This window comes from Gymnogyps californianus, chromosome 3 (genome assembly GCF_018139145.2).
Source record: "Gymnogyps californianus isolate 813 chromosome 3, ASM1813914v2, whole genome shotgun sequence".
NCBI classification, from domain to species: Eukaryota; Metazoa; Chordata; class Aves; order Accipitriformes; family Cathartidae; genus Gymnogyps; species Gymnogyps californianus.
The window spans coordinates 9,107,355-9,118,060 of NC_059473.1; the positions used below are offsets into that span (position 1 = coordinate 9,107,355).

Below are 10,706 nucleotides of genomic sequence, written 5' to 3' on the forward strand. Positions count from 1 at the left end.
CGCACGGAGGCAGAGTTATAAGATATGTTAAACCCGTGGTTTCTCATGTTGGATGCTGGAGATGGGTGATACTGCAGTACACAGCCTAATTCAAAAGCAGTTTGAATGAGTGTTTCCCCTTTGTGATTTGATGGCACTTTCAGAAGTGCAGCACAAGAAATGCAACATCATAAGGAAGACTGTTCCTACAACTGTAGTTCCTTAACTGCAATTAAGATAGCTGGCAAAAGGCAAATCTCAAAGGACTGCTAAAAAAGTGTGTAGCTCTTCTGGGAGGTAAATGGAAAGAAGCTCACCCATTTCCTGATGAAAGTTTTGGGTTTGCTGCTTCAGTGCAAACTTTGCAGCATTTCTGCACTGCATGTGAATTTATGATAGATATTTTTCTTTACGTGCCCCATCTGTCCTCGTGTTTAATCTTGTTTTTCATTAGATCAGGAAAGACTGTTATGAAGGATGGGATAACTTAAATGACCATGTTTGTTGTGATTCCACTGTAAAATATCTAGATATTTTCAGTGCAAACATCACAATAGTTAGGACAGTTTTATTGAATTCCGGTTCACATTCTCTGTTCAAACTTTAGAAAACAAACGAAACTGGAATTATTTTAGAGGTCTTAGTTCTTTTCCTGTGTCAGAGGTATTATGTTTGCTATTCTGGATCAGTCCAGAAATTGATCCCGCCTAGTAAATAGTCTCAACCAGTAGCTACTTGGGGAAAAACTCAGGAAGAGACTGTGAAACAATGTGTGCCTAAAATATCTTTCCACATGTAGTTCTTTTTAGCTCTTGATAATCTCCTGAGTATTGTTTTCCAGACTGGGCGACTGTGGCTGAGCCATCCTGATTAATATCCACCATTGATGAATGAGTCTAATTTCTTCTTCAACCTATTTATAATTTGGCTTCCACAACATTCTGTTGTGGAGAGCTCTGGAATTAAACTAAGCATTGCATAGGGGAGAAAAAGATCTTGTTTGTTTTTCAGCATGCTGCCAAGTAATTTTGAGTCCAAGCACAAGAAATGTAAGCCTCTCAAACATCTCAAAAACCATTTCACGCTTGGGCTGAACCTGCCACTTTCCTAATGCTGAAGTTTCACCTATGGTTATAAAGGGCTCAAAACTGGTGGTCTTTCAGTAGTACCAGTAACTGGTGATATCTAAACCTAGGGCCTGCATCCATGCTTTAAATATTATATTTGGTTTTGCTCATTAGCTTTGACATTATAAATGTGCCTGCTCTTGTAAAGGAGAGTACTCTGTTATGGTGGCAGAGGGATCCTGTGCTCTGTGGAGTTCTCAAGGGAAATCTTTAGGAGGTTGGTTGTGTATCTGAAAATGCTTGCACCAAATGGTAAAAAGCCATTAAAGATTTCTAACAAGTCACGCCATCCATTATGCAAGCATCACTGTTTAATTTTGCCTCATCTTTTCCTCTGCCAGTTTTGCTTTCCTTCCTCAGAAATATCTGCTCTGAAAAGGAGGGGGGGGGTGGAAATAAGTCAGGTCTTTCCTTCGAGTGCTGTCTGATAGATGGTACAGATTCTGTGTGTTTAGCTCTAGGGAATGGTGGCTGATGGTGGAAAAACAAGAGTATGTCTCAGGAAAAATTGCATGCAGTGGGTCATTGATGTATTCTTTGTACACAGCCATTTGATTACAGTTGCTACTGTAATGAAGTATAATAAGACAGAGAACCCGATTAACAGTCCACCAGGAGCGGTGATGATGGTCTTTGTGTACTGCTGGGGTGAACTTATATCAGGATTTAGTTAGGCTGGAGGCTACTGCATTTACGGAGTATTTTCCCTTGGTGGCAAGAGATGCTGGCTTTGTTCCTTTAAGGGGGAGGAAGGAACATGAAAACCAAACAAAAGCATGACTGAAGGTTGCTAACAGCAGCAGAGGATAGATAGGCTCAATTCAGTTTAATTTTGCTTGACAATTTACTTTTTAATTACAGATCTTTTTTACCTAAACCCCAAATGACTCTAGGAATAGAGCAAGTATGCTACTAATTAAAAAAACAAAACAACAAACTTCACAGTAATTTGGGATGACTCAGTTCTGTTGTTTCTAGATGCCCTTGAAGTCAGAAACCTCTAGTAAGGAACAATACATTCTTTTCTGTATAGACATATTTACATACTTACCTGAATTGAGGTCTTGATACAGTTAGTTCACACAGATGCAGATATTTACAATGTTTGTTTATCTACTTACTGATATTTTTCAATCAAGATTGTATTTGCTAAGCAAGAATTTATTCAGAGCATTGTCTTCCTAAAATGACTTATTTTATTTCGAGAGAGATGGGCAGGTCTCAGTATGACTGAAGTACTTTTCAGCATGGAGTAAAGCTGTATATTTGGAAAGAGTCATACTGGTGATTATTTTGGAAAGTCATGCAACTCTATTTCAAGAAGTAGGACAGTGTATCTTGTTACTGAGAAAATACAGCAGCAAGGTGTGTATGTTCTGGGCTGTCTCTCTGCTGTTTGTTACTTGTCAGAGGTGTGCTATTTTATGTCTACCATAATTAGAGGATGTAAGAACAACTAGTCCTAGCACTCAAACTGGCTTTGGTAGCTTGTGACCTTCCCACTAACAGATTTCAGCGAGTTCATATGACCTTCTTGCTGTTTGCAGCATTGTCAAGACTGTATAAATCGCGGAAAGTTTTTGTTTCACAATAGGGTGCGCTGTTCAACGTGGATCGGACAATTTCGTTGTGTTGAGCATAACCTCAGTGTTCACTGTGGAAGTACATCTATGGCTGACAGGCAGTGGTTTGGGAAATGCCAGGTTTCACCCTTGCCAGCTGTACGGATTCACACCTTCACAAAGGGAGAAGCCAAAAATATTTAACTTAAGTATAGGCAGCCAAAAGCTGGTAAAGAACACTATTGCCCCATTTCACCTTGGGAATGCATGCAAGCCTGGTCCTCTCCCCCATGCAGAACTGCACAGAAGTCCTGCTGTAGAATTGGGAATGAAACCTTGAATTAACTAGAAACTTATCCTTCCCCTTGCGTCTTCGGTTTGCTGATTTTACACTCTGTGCCATTGTTCTCTGATAAACCCAAGCCCAGCCTTATCTTAGAAAATGCAGGTGTTAAGGCTCTAAGTTGAAAGTGTAAATTTTAAAATGCCAAAATAAAGCTGCTTTTGCAATTTTGGTAGTTTGACAAAGTTGTAAGCAACTGAAAACAGCATCTTATAATAGGAAATATTGGTAAATTCTAGTTGCGGTAATTATAAACTGGATTGTATATGGTCCCTTTTAAGAATAACAGTAATGGGATTAAAGAACAAATCTACAATGGTCTCTTTTTATGGTGATAGAAAAATCCTGCTGGCTTCACGAATTGTGTTAGCCCATGGAGTCCATGCAAGGACTAAAACACCAGAAATGGCGATCTCATCCTTTTCTCATTTTCATGACTTCTGTTACCTACAGCAATGTTTGATATAGCTGCTTTCTGACCCTCGCCGGAGAGGCTCATTCTCTTTGCCATGCCGTGGAGTTTTCGGCATTGCTCAACGTGAGCTTTATTTAGTTAGGATTTTTCTTTCTTTTTTTTGGCAGTCATTTTTCCCTTGTGAAATCCTGAGCACTCTGGCACACTCAGTCATTTCAGTGTAATTTATTCATTTTCACTTTGGTTTTCCTCTATGGAAAATTAAAAGATGCTCTCACTAACATGTCCGTTACCCTCTGGAATTGTGTCCAATAAACCTGCTCTCCCACTGGGACCTCTGGTACAGCCACATCTGACAGATACTCGCTTACTTCAGTTTTATTGCTCTTTTGTAAAGATATTCTGTGTTTTTGCAGGTAGCGCTCTCATTTGGGCTGCAGAAATATTGCTTGTATTGTCCTTTTTGCTAAGTGTCTCTGAAAGCATAGTGTTTAGCAAAGATTTCTCATCCTCTCTAGCAATATGCAAGCTGCTGCTACTTTCACGCAACAGAGCTCCTCTTGTTTTAGACAGTCAGATTTATACACTCAAATTCTTACAGGACCTTGTTAGAGCTACAACCTGTATTGGATCTGGTCCTTTGTACATGAGCCTAAAAGAGCGAGCCGCAGGTGTCCTTCCTACGGGATTCGGCAGCTTTGCAGGTTCCCTCCAAAGCATGTAACTTCGTACAAATATCAAAAGGAGTTACCTTGGTAACGAAACCTCCAAGCCTTCATTGAATTTCAGAAGTGCAGAAGGTCATATGCCCAGTCAGCAGAGCTGTGTGTCAGGTACTGATGGTGGGAGGAGAGTTAGTAAGGCCAAAGGTACTTTTGTTTTTAAATGTCAAGAAAATTGAAAAACCATGTGAGAAGTAAATGATAAATTTCTTTGTTGAAGATAATGACTGAAGCGAGCGCTGTGCTTTCATGGGGGGAGTGGAGTCAGTTTGCCAGGAAACTACCCTGTCTGTACCTGTTTAATCATGCTGTTATCACAGGTGACGTTATCATCAGTGTGGTCATGGGGACATGCCCTTGTGTCCGTAACAGCAAATGTAAGAGAGAGACAGCCTCAGACACCACCAGCCCAGTGTAGCTCTGGGGAATTACATTAAGATGAAGGAACAGTCACAAAAATTGGACCAGACCTTTGGCTGGTCTAAACGCTGCTGCTCCACAAAACATGCTAAATCTACCCCACAGTTCAGCACGGAGAGCTCTAACCTCACTTCCATAAATTGTTTTTTCTGCCTTTTAGTGATTTACTTTGTGTATCTGATAGCAAGTGAGATTTTAAAATCTTGCTTGATTAAACATGGCTGCTTAGAAGCTGAGCATACTGTTATTGCATAGAGCAAATACAGAGACCATGTCAAGAACAGCCCTGATGGCTGACCGAGGTGCAGGTGGTCAGCTCTATGTTGATGGTGCGATGAAGTGGGCATCTCTTCCTTGTTAAGGCATGGGATCCTGCTTGCAACTGCCTCTGTATGCAGAGAAGCAGCAACCAAATGTGGCAGTGGCAAGCACAAGTGGACACCGTAACTGTTTGAGGTTGGTCCATAGGGATTGAGAGCGCTCAGCCACCCACCAGCGCTGTGCAAAGAGTGAAAAGCTCAGCTATCTGCCATCCTTTTTTAGCCATTTTTCTGAAGTTCTGCTCTAGCCTGTATTGTTCTTAGAGGAGAATTAGTGAGAAGTGATTTGGAGGCTATAACTAAGCCATGTGCACAGATAAACTAGCAAACATTAGAGGAGAAAGGTGGTAAGGGGGAGGGTGCTCTGAATGTCTCTTCAGTCTGCTGACCACACCTACCTGTCTAGTTGAACTACAGCATTGGCATCACACTTCAATTTTTGTTCTCCAAAATCCAGACAGCTTATGTGTGCCTCCCTGCCCAGACCAGAGAGATCAAGAGAAATAGAAAGAGGAAAGGACAGACTGACTTGGAGCCATCTGTGTATCAGTACACACATTTCGTTTGGCCATAAACTCGATATTGACATAGCCCTCAGCCCTTTGGCTCCGGTTCCTTACGATGTCTGTTGTCCTGCTTAACAAACAGAAGTGAGTGTGGTTACCATTTAACCTGCCACTGTTCATCTGACACCATTTCTGATGAAGAGTCATTTCTTTCCCCATAATTTTCTGACTTTCCATGTGGATTGCCAAGTATAAACACAGATTTTGAAGAAGGGTAAGCAAACTTGAAACCACCTTAAGAACAGCCAGTTAAGTTGTGGATAACAGTCTGTGCTTATCAAAGTCCTCAGCAGATAGAACGTTGCTCACCACCTACCAAGTCTGTCACCATTACATCATGGGTTGAAGTTTATTGAATCTGGGCAGAGCATTTTATTCAAAAATAGTTTGCTATGAAACTGACAGTTTTCTAGGTCATCTTATCCCTGAGGGCTAAATGGTGAGATGGGAAATGGTTTTGATGAGAGAACAGGCAGAGAGTATCTGTTAATGCTAACTTTTCTACAGGAGGATGAATATTCGTTCTCCTGACACTGGCTCTTGACTCAGCTGTGACATTTAGAATAGAGAACCGGAAAATCCTGAGACAGAATGGCAGGCATAACCACTTTAGATACGGTACAAAGAGGATTGGAAGAAGTCAATATGTTGTTGTCTTATTCTTGTGTTGGAGCTAATTAGAAGAAGAGAGGATCAAGTGTTCCTGCTCGCTCAAAGCCCTGGTTTACTGCCCTACCAGCTGCTCTGCTCTGCCTCCCTTCTTTCTTGATATAACCATGATTGAAGAAGGCAAATTTTCCCCACGGAGAATGTGTGCAAGTGGTCTGCTGTGGTCATGAGGATCAGGGGAAGCTCTGCTGCATCTCAGTTCTTCTGTAATTGGGAATAAAGAGCGTCTTGTGATTCTTTCTCTCACACTGTGGCTTCAAGTTGTTTTGTGTAAATCCATGATGTTCTTGACTGTCTTGGCAGCTCAGGACAATCCTGCCTGTCAGGGTAGGTTATGCCTTTTCCTCTACAGCCATTATGTGATCGTTCTCAGGAGCCCTTGCGTGCAAAACCCTTCCTGGCATGAACCAGCATGTGGCTTTGAGGAACTCGCTCCATTTGAATAGGCATGGGACTTTCTGTAGCAATGTGAAAACTGACATGCTGGATACTTTCATGGAGTCGAACCTCACTATGCCAACAAAGGAATGAAAAGGAGCCTCAAAGTAACTGTGTACTAGGCTCCCTTAACCGGGAACTGAAAAACTTGTTTGTACAGATCAGTGTTTCAGATCACCAAGGTTTGCAAAACCACCGCACATCCTCATAATCAGGTTGAGGTTAAGTGGGAGACATGTAAGAAAAATCTTCCTGGAGGTGATCGTTATTTATAATCCCTTAGGTGCTGTTGTCAAAACAGTCCTATTAGGCAGCTTTTGTATGTAAGAAGGGTCACTTTCTGCCACTTTGACACCTTGAACTACATGCAGGGCTGTTGTGTTTGGGGCACGAGAGACTTCTGCAAGGCCAGCTTGATGGCTTATTATTTCTTGTAAGCTCTGCTTTGGAGGTTCCAGATAAATGTACTGAATCCTGATTACCACTTTCTTTCATTTGTAAAAACAAGGAATGTGAGAGTGTAAACAGTCTGGCTGGTTCTCAAAAAGCAGTATCAGTGCTGTTTTAGTTCATAGTCACAAGGTTGGGGTTTTTTTCCCCCCCTTTCCAATTTTTAATGAGACAAGCTTATATAGCACAAAATTATACTTGGAAAGCATTTTAATTCAGCTTGATTGGAGTATCATGAAGATCTTAAACTTATATACGTAGGCAGAACTGGAAGCAAGGAATTATCCAGCAGCATTATCTTTTAATGGCTGTTTCTGTTTTTGTCCTGACTTCATTTGCTTAGAATAATGGCTAAAGTCTCATGCGGTATATGGAGAAAGCATCACTGTGGTTCAGTTAGCAGACAAAGGGATAAATATGTTTAATTTCATGGAAATTTTGTTAGATGAATTTGTGTAATGCCAAATCAACATTTTGTTTTTAGCTAGAAATAATTAAGCAGGATTGATGCCTAACTAGTTACCAACGGGCTAAAATGAACCATTGGCAGAATAGATGAGTTCACGCTGAACAAAGAAGCAAGGTCACTGTTAAGTATCTTGATTATCTCAAGATAATCAGTTATTCATCTTCTGAGGTACTCTGCTTTTCAGAGCTTAAAACTTTTAGAGAGGGCAGCAATTTAGGCTGAATACTCATGGTAGTAAGGGCAAGCAACTGAAACCTCTTTTTCTATAGAATGCATTGAAAAGAGTTTTTTTTTTTTGTGTTGCTTATGGAATATGTATACAGTTGGGGATACTGCATTTTTATTGGGTTTCGGTATATTTACAGTCATTTTGTTTTCTTTTTCTCTCTGCAGATAACTCTACATCTCATGTATGAAATTTGGATGGTCTTTTAAAAGATTTTGGGCTAAATACCGGATTTGAGAAACTACAAGGTAAGATCTGTCTTCTAGTGCTTTTGGGTACATTTACATTGTCTCATAAAGCAAGTGCTGTCTGTATGTGCAGCTATAATAAGATCTTCAGTTTAGATTTTCATTGGTCAGGTATATTATTTGATGTTCTGAAGATGAGCTCCAAAGATTAATTTATTTCTATCTCCTGCATCTCACACAGAGATCCATTTTTTATTATTTATCCAGCACAGTCTTCAGGTTATTTGATAATGCAGCTGCTGGTATTTGCTCCCTGAAACCAATTGTCTTCTGAAGGTAAGTGCTATGAGGCCCGGTGCTGGTTGTTTTTATGATGACAGTTTTCCTGTGAAAATAGCAGCACACTTATACTCAGGTTCATAAATGCATGCTATTCAGAGCTTTGTACTATACAGTCATTTGCAAAGGAAAAAAAAAATAAATAAAACCAGACCAGGCAAAGCTCTCCACATCATTCATGTAATGATATCACTTTGAAATGGATGCTACTGAAAAATGCATGGTGTGTAACTAGCTGCCATTTCCAAATGTCATAGAATTCTTTGCCCTTAGAGAGGGACAGCAAAGCCTAGATCAGGTTAGCTTTAAATTTAATATGGCTTGCTCTCGTGGTGTATCCAGGCTTAGAGTTGAGAGAGAGGGAATGGATTTTGATTCTGTAAGTCAGTTTTCTATTAATCTTGCAAGATTGGTAATGATCTGGGTAAATTGTTTAATATATATTTGCATATTTTTCAGCCTGTATATTTTAGTAGGACTTACTTTTCATAATAGATTAATGAATAGCTACTAAACCAACTGCAATAATGTGGGCACTGAATTTCATCTAAAAATCTATTGACTTACTGTTTTGTGTCATGTCAAGAAATGAGTCAGATTTAAAAGAAGCTGTATGTTTTGTGAGAAGACGTAAAAGGAGATATATTAAAAGCTGATAGGGCATGTCAAGCGTGGGGATGGGGTTGGCATGGAGGGGCCTGAGAATAAAAACGTGGGATCAGAGGAGGAGATGGAAAGTATATTAACCCTCTAAATTACCCTTGTCAGTTAATCTTTACGCAAGTCCCCAATTCCACTGAAAATTAATTCCTTCCCTCACTAAAACATAAAATGTGAATACCTTTATCTCGTTGAACAAAAACTATTTACAAATCGACTGAAGCTGGGTGGAGTTGAACCTTCCCACTGTTTTCTGCAGCACGACACTAAAAAGTATCCCAGGGCTTTTCCGTCTAAAAAATGCAGTTGCCCTGATGGTGTGTGTAACACAGATATGCTCCCGTGGTTAACGTATTAAAGATGTGCCACTTTCTCTTTGCATTGGCATTCTCAACAAACTAATAAGAACTACCAGTGGTGTATATTTTTAGATGGATGCAAAGACACAGATATGGATACAGATGTATGCGATAACCTAATATGCATCTTCCCTGGCGTCTGCATAACAGAGGTAGTTTCTTAATGATTTACCCTATTCCAAGAGATTTCTAATGGCTATGTAAGGCAAACTGAGCAAAGCGTTCATCTTAGTTTAGCAGTACTAGGAGACAATGTTATGTGATGTGTGGGTTTGGACAGTGTACTATTTCCTGGATAAAGGTTTTTATTAAATAAAAGGGTTTGCTGAGCTCTATTTCCCCTTGGGGAACTTCAGGAGAGAGGTGAAGTGTTTCTAAATCTGTTTTGTGTTCACCTGAGGGACTGCAGATTGCTGCCTGGCTGCATTGGGCCTGCCTCAACAGACAGCATGAGGAGCTAGTCCTTTGCTTCTCTTCATTCCTTCACCTTGTTGAGTCATTTCTGCCTATATTGAAGAAGAAATGAAAAAATCTAGTTTACAGGAGGATTGTTTGTTCTTACGTAGGCCTTATTTGGGGAAGAACTTCCTAAGTGGAAAACCTACTTGACGATCTACCCAGCTCTACTCCTTTATAAATTTCTCATAGTATTGTTTGAAGAGACCCTTTTGTTTTGGAACAGACCAAATCTGATGTTTGGATTGGCTAGCTTGTGCAGGAATAGAATCTTTCATTTAGATTGAATGTGCTTTAATGGGATATTTTATAGGTGATTGGGTCCTCCGTTTTAAATAAAAGAAGGCTCCAAATTGTGGAATGGGCTTTGACGCCTACTGCCCCTGATCCCCTCCTCAGTCAGGTCTGCTTTGGCCAACAGAGCAAGAAGGGAGACTACCTGTGGAATGGCTATTACTGTGAAGCGTGGCAGGAACAATGTCTCTGACCCAATGTGTGAAGTGGCCTCCCAAACAAATGTCATTTTGATAACATAGTGCTTGCTTATAGCATGCTACACTTTTTAGTCTTGCTCAGGATCAGGGTGCCAATTTGCAAGCACACAAAGCATTTTCATCTAAGTTGATAGAGTAGACAAAGGGATAGGAAAGGAAACAGGGAGGCAAAATGTCTTTTTCTCTGCGTGGACAGAGACAGAAGTAAAATCCCATTGTCCTGAATCCCAGCCCCGTGTTCTGCCTCAAGACCTGCTCTGCTGGAATCAGCTCCCTTGAGATCCCAGATGTCACAAATTTCAGGTCTCATCCCCTCTCTCCTTTCTTGGGCTGGCTGAGTCACACAGGTTGTAGGTTAATTACTTCATCTTCCACAGTAGGGAACTGCACAAGATTCCCAAGTGCTAGCAGTTTCAGCAGTCCCTAGATACTCATTCCTGCCCAATACCAATGTTACTGACTCTAGGGCTTTTCTGCTCATTCTGTAATTCTCTTTAATCATAT

General features: G+C 40.5%; 1 long non-coding RNA gene across 1 annotated transcript in view; it reads left to right on the forward strand.

The window, feature by feature from the left end:
- LOC127014219 (uncharacterized) overlaps nt 1–8,208 on the forward strand; it is an 81,509-nt gene extending 73,301 nt beyond the window's left edge. Inside the window, exons 2-3 of the long non-coding RNA XR_007766162.1 lie at nt 7,874–7,954; nt 8,162–8,208. This is a non-coding gene — a long non-coding RNA (uncharacterized LOC127014219). The remainder of the gene's footprint in view (nt 1–7,873; nt 7,955–8,161) is intronic.
- The last annotated feature ends 2,498 nt before the right edge of the window (nt 8,209–10,706 follow it).